The sequence below is a fragment of the Sprattus sprattus genome, assembly GCF_963457725.1.
Source record: "Sprattus sprattus genome assembly, chromosome: 1".
Taxonomy (NCBI): Eukaryota; Metazoa; Chordata; class Actinopteri; order Clupeiformes; family Clupeidae; genus Sprattus; species Sprattus sprattus.
The window spans coordinates 42,851,176-42,857,789 of NC_137920.1; the positions used below are offsets into that span (position 1 = coordinate 42,851,176).

General features: G+C 41.7%; 1 protein-coding gene across 1 annotated transcript in view; it reads left to right on the forward strand.

The window, feature by feature from the left end:
* Positions 1 to 4,285: 4,285 nt before the first annotated feature.
* b4galt4 (UDP-Gal:betaGlcNAc beta 1,4- galactosyltransferase, polypeptide 4) overlaps positions 4,286 to 6,614 on the forward strand; it is a 10,624-nt gene continuing 8,295 nt past the window's right edge. Inside the window, exon 1 of the mRNA XM_080833747.1 lies at positions 4,286 to 4,321. The gene's annotated coding sequence lies outside the window, so the exon portion shown is untranslated. The remainder of the gene's footprint in view (positions 4,322 to 6,614) is intronic.

Sequence of the window (6,614 nt, forward strand, 5' to 3'; positions counted from 1 at the left end):
CGCTTTTCGCTAGATTATGCAATGACCCTGCAGGGCATGATAGCATGGAATATGTAGATTTATAGTGCACGGTTTAACGTTTGCAATGATGTAAGTTGCGTTTGTTGATGAGGTAAGGTTAATAACATATTCATTGTAGAAGGGACACGATCAAATCAATATCTTAGGTAGGCTAGTTTAAAAAAAAATCGCCGATATCTCCGACGTTATATGCAGGTGCAAACTAAAAATCACGTTGTATGATTGCTGCGCATGCAGGTTATTGTATCACAGACATCCCAAGTTAGTGTATCACAGACATCCCAACCTACAAAAAGTCATTTCAGGGAGGTATTCCATTTCAGGGAGGCCTACATATGTCTGTTGTGGTCCCTAAAAGTTATACAAGCATAATATCATTCTATAGGCTATAGCCCTATAAAGTTCTTTGTTAAATGTTTAAATATGTAGGTTACTTATACTAGGCTATTTATTATATGCTGCTAAAACTATCCTATTTATGTTAACTGCTTTTATTTGAGGCACACACGCACACTGCCTCACGTACAGTTTCTAGATCCCTCTCCCTATCTGTTGTGCGCTCGCTACACAGATTTCAACGCGGTTTGGAGCACGTCTGTCTGTGTTGTTTGCTCACTTTAGATTCCGGGAGATTTTAAGTAATTTGCGGGCATCAGGGAGTCGTTATCAATATGCGGGAGACTCCCGGAACTTAATGGAGACTTGGGATGTCTGGTATCAACTGTAGCCTACACATGTCTCAACTGTACTCAGTCAGGCCTACAAACTAACTAGCCTAGTTAGCCTACAAATGAAATAGTTAGGGTTTTCACCTCCGACTTCAAAGATATGGCTGGCTAAGTAGGTTTGCTATTGCCTATAGCTTATTAACCTCCCTGTGGTCGTAAAGCTGTCCTCGTTTTTCAAGTATATTCATTAATATAAAGTCATTCATTCTTGAACACTGACAACTATCTTACTTGCTATATATCTACTTACACTGTCTAGGCCTACTTATATCTATCTTCAATCAGAAAAGTAACGTTAAAAATGCTCTTGAGGGTTTTGGAAATAATCGGAGTTGGCCTTCCTTCATTATTCACAGCAAAATATATAATGATTTTCATTAGGCTACATTTCATTGATCTATTACCATACTATATGTTAAAAGGCCCACGCAAACCTCGCCGAAAATAATAAAAATAGAAACCAGTCTATTTCTTAATTTTCCGCGCGTAAATGTCGGCGCGGTACATTCCGTTTCAGCGTCCGGTGTAGCCACTCTCATTGCTTTCAACGGTTTCGAATTCTGCTGCGTTCACACCGCGTCCGCAAAGCAAAATTTCCGCGTCTGGTGTAGCCACGGCCTTAAGGCTGATTCATGCTTCCTTACGTAAGCGTAAGCGCAAGCGCAAGAGGCCGCGCAAGCCCCTTGCGCGACCCTTGCGCGACTTCTTACGTCTTGCGTGCGTCGGCCCCATTTTCTAGACTTGCGTAATTTTTTACGTAAGCCCTTACGCGAGCCTCGCAGCCTGCATTCTATCAACGAATGATACGAGATGAGGTTACTAAAATATTCTGCATGTCTACTCAGTTTTACAGTGCTTCCCAAGTAAAGGTTTGAAAAGAACTTCAAGCTTCAGACTTTCTGTTAGGGAACCTGTTATCTATCTGCAGAGCAAATGTCAGGCTCATACAAAAACATTAACGTGAATTACTTGATGCTAATACCTAGTGCGGTGTCTATAGGATTTTCCATATACGTTAGCATTAAGCTAACGTATTTTCTACCACAGTTAAACATGCAATACTATGTGATTGTTTTTAGAAAACGAATGTTACGTGATGAGATTACTCAAATGTAGTATGCATGTCTGCTCAGTTTAACAGTGCTACCCAAGCAAAGGTTTGAAAAGAACTTCAAGCTTCAGACTTTCTGTTAGGGAAACAGCTTTGTATCTGCCAGGCAAATGGCAGGCTCATGACAACACGCGCAACCTTTGGGAGCATGAACTGCACCGAGTAAATTTTGCGCAACCGTTAACCCCCAACGCTGTAGCATGCAGCCGCCTTAAAGGCTGTTAAACTGAGCAGACATGCATACTACATTTGAGTAATCTCATCACGTAACATTCGTTTTCTAAAAACAATCACATAGTATTGCATGTTTAACTGTGGTAGAAAATACGTTAGCTTAATGCTAACGTATATGGAAAATCCTATAGACACCGCACTAGGTATTAGCATCAAGTAATTCACGTTAATGTTTTTGTATGAGCCTGACATTTGCTCTGCAGATAGATAACAGGTTCCCTAACAGAAAGTCTGAAGCTTGAAGTTCTTTTCAAACCTTTACTTGGGAAGCACTGTAAAACTGAGTAGACATGCAGAATATTTTAGTAACCTCATCTCGTATCATTCGTTGATAGAATGCAGGCTGCGAGGCTCGCGTAAGGGCTTACGTAAAAAATTACGCAAGTCTAGAAAATGGGGCCGACGCACGCAAGACGTAAGAAGTCGCGCAAGGGTCGCGCAAGGGGCTTGCGCGGCCTCTTGCGCTTGCGCTTACGCTTACGTAAGGAAGCATGAATCAGCCTTTAGTCCAAAACACACATCGGGTCCGAGAAACTGATCTGTGACGGTATTCATAGATCCCAAGTGACGTCACTGTGTCTAAGCGCCGCCATCTTTGTGACCGAAAGTCTAGCTGAGCGCCATTCACAACATAGACACAGTCGGTCCAAACCCACAGAAAGTTAAAAATGCCCGGCATATGTTGTGCTGATGGATGCGACACCAGTCGCGAAAATAACCCAAATAAACAATATAATTGTATACCAAAAGATTTAGATCGGCGGAATAAATGGTTAGCTATAAATGGTTGGCTGCAAATTAGAAGAGACAAGTAGCAGCAGCTAACTCCCGATTGTACAATCCACACTTTGTATTTTCCTGCACCACTATCCATGGAGATGTTGATTTTGTGTTCAGAGCCTGGGAGTGACTGACATGTTAAGTGAAATGCAGCACGTTACTACAATCGTGAACAATTGCTGTGCCTTATCAGAGCTAAACCCTCCTGACTAAGCTAGTGTGCTAATAGTTAGCATGCTGCTAGCGAACTTTTCTAAAGACTTTAGCTACACCTAGTTAGCCCACATTGACACTCTTACCCACCACTAAAATAAATCGGTTGATAACCGCTGTTTGAGTAACGTACATGTCCTGTGATGAAATACATGTGTTGTCTCCAGATGCCATTTATTGCCACAATCGCTGTGCCTTATCAGAGCTAAACTCTCCTGGCTACGCTAGAGCGCTAATAGTTAGCGAACTGCTAACGAACTTTACTAAAGGCTGTAGCTACACCCACATTTGGCACTCTTCACCACCACTAAAATAAATCGGTTTATCGCTGTTTGAGTAACTTAGATGTTCTGTGATGACATACATGTGTTTTGCCTCCAGATGCCATTTATTGGTGTCGTTCACCCATCCTTGCAACTGCATATTGATATGCATCTGTACTCTTGAAAGCCTTCAGGCTATCTCCGGTGTATGGGGATGGCTTGTGTACAAGATACATGTATAAGTCGGGAACAGACAGTTGTGGCAGACGTTTTACAGACTTTAAAGGGGCAAAATAAAGTTGACGGTAGTCAATGGATCGCAGCCAATAATCAATGTTTTTTCTAAATATCGCCGTTTTTCTGCCTCATTCAGATGTGCTATGTTCAGTAGTCATGACTGTTCGCTAGCTAACTATGAAAGCTAACTTACTAAACACTGGAATTAGAAAATACTACTTTTAAAAAGTTTAAATTTGAAGAGCCTATCAATAGAAAACAATACAGTTAATATATAACCGATATTGTTATTATTATATGATTACTATATATTATTATGAAGGGCTTACAAGCTACTATTGGGTACAAAAACCGTATAATACAATAGGAATACTGGTTGAGTCGGTCACAAAGATGGCGGCAGGCTTCACGGAAGTGACGTCTTTGGGACCCATGAATTGGACAATGGACAGGAACTGGCAAGTAATACCGTTACATTTTCCCAACTGGTCAATGTGTAGGCTAATGTAGATAGCTAATACTAAACACATTCGAAAGCCAAACTTGACAGAGAAAGTTTAAGAAATTGATTTTTTACTTTGTAGAATAACCTAGGGTTAACTACATACTGGAATTAAAAAAAAGGATTTGGCAACCATGACGTGTTTGCGGAAGTGCAGAGGACGCACCAGATTCCAACCAGCGGTTTAGTCTTGGATGTCACCGTCAGCCTGGTCGCTGGATTCTCAGAGGAGGTGAGCTTCAACTTTTTCCCGGTCAACTGTCTTAATTGAGGTGAAATTTTAATATGTAACATTAACCCACTTCAATATTACCGTTACTGTGGGTAACGCTAAACACTCGGTCGCTTTGCTCGTACACATTTGCTTGCAATAACTTGGTGATGCCTTAATGTAAGGAGGTGGTGCTCAGCTAGCTGTCTTTTCTAGCAAGCTAACACCAAACACTCCGTTAACTAAGGGTGAGCTAAGCTCTCTAGTGTCCATTAGCTTAGTTTGAGACACCTCCTGTGGCTTCTGATGGATAAACTGATGTTCAGGCACAGTTGTTTTTTGTTGCTCACGTGTGAACTTAATGTTGTCATTGTTTAAATGATTTTGTGCGATGTTTGAGCTAACTCCCTAGTGTTGAAATTCAGCGACGTTTACACGATGTGTAAGCCAGATAGCGGTTGTGCTAACTTTATGCACTATAGTTGTACCATGCTACCATTATCTCCATATTTACTTTATGAACTATAGTTGTACCATGTTACCATTATGTGCAAATAAACTGTAAAGTGAGAAGCCAACTCTCGAATGGTTTAGTCGTAAGGCTTGGCAATGCTGTCAGAAAAACAAACTATAGGAACTATCCAGTGATTCATGTCGTTCTCACACAAGCTAAAGTTACGCTGTCTGGAAATAAGACCGTTATTTTGCTATCCTGCAATTATGTTGTTGTTCAAAAATATTTAATACCTGTGGAAAGCTCATTTTCAGAGTAACGCACACGTTAGGTAGATACGTGGCACGGAACAGTAGAAGAATAGAAGTGGTTCCTCCTTTGTTTGTGTGCTAAGACTTGAACAGACAAAAGACCAATCTCCGGTTGCATATCCTCCACCAGGTAAGGGAGAGCCACAGCGAACCATATTGCAGAGAGTGTGTGTGTGTGTGTGTGTGTGTGTGTGTGTGTGTGTGTGTGTGTGTGGGGACTGCTGTGTGTGTGTGTGTGTGTGGGGGGGGACAGAGTAGCCACAATGTGTTAAGACCTACCATCCATCAGAGCTTATCGTTGGGCTGCTACCAACAGCAGACGAACAGGTAATGTGATTGTCCATTCTGACAAGGATCATGATAGTGTTTTTTTTTTAAATGTCAGGTAATGTAGGTAAAGCAAACATATTTAAAATCAATTATAACAATATATAAGATACTTCTGCATCAGAACTGATTTAATTCAAAAGTACTTTGCTATGGTTTAGTTATTGCATATGGTTTAACAAACCTTGTGCATTGTTCAAGGTATTATTCTACTTGCCCATTTTGACCTGCTTGAGTATACACACATTAGATGTACAGTCTATTTTACCTGCGAGAGCGAACAACTTAATCCGTCACCTTTCTGTCTGAAAGTAAGGGCAGCCCATGTAAAGTGCTTCACCCTTTGAAATGGAGAATGCAAATGCAATCATTTGACTTCAACTGCGTACGTTTTTAGAAACCTCAACCGAACTGTATACCTATTCAGGACATCGTCCTAATATTTGAAAAGTCTGAGGCATGGAAGTCGTGTAGCAACAGGAGGCCCTAAGGGCAGCAGGAAATAACTAATTGACTAATTCATTCTCACTCAACTACATGGGGAAAAGGTGACAGTACATTGGTTGGCTTCAGAAGAAATGCATACTGAAGAAACAGTCCAAATGGAGCTTAATCCTCCCCTGTATGTCCGTGCGTCCAGGAAGTGGAGGCATTGTTTGGGGAAGAAAGCGTGTCCTGTTGTCAATGTGTAACTAGAGATTAAAGTGGAGGACTCTTATTTGACTCTTATTTGCACAGAGGGGGTTTGTCTGTTGCGTAACATTCTGACACCACAGCCATGTTGTGGTTCAGTGTGTGATCTGAGTGACGCCACACAACACAGAAGCCAGCAGCACTGAGTACGTACACGTACTCACTCACTCACTCACTCACTCACTCACTCACTCACTCACTCACTCACTCACTCACTCACTCACTCTCTCACACACACAGACACTCTCTCACACACACAGACACACTCTCACACACACATACTTTCACACTCACACACACACACTCTCTCTCACTCACTCACTCACCTCACTCACTCACCTCACTCACTCAACACAGCAGCCCTGAGTACACTTAAGATGCCGTCAACACACAACACAACACTGAGTACACTTTAGGTGCCGACATCATACAACACACAACACACAACACAGCACTGAGTACACTTAAGGTGCCGTCATCACACATCCTGCTGGCTATTGGATGCTGTTCAAAAGAATGACCTCTTCAT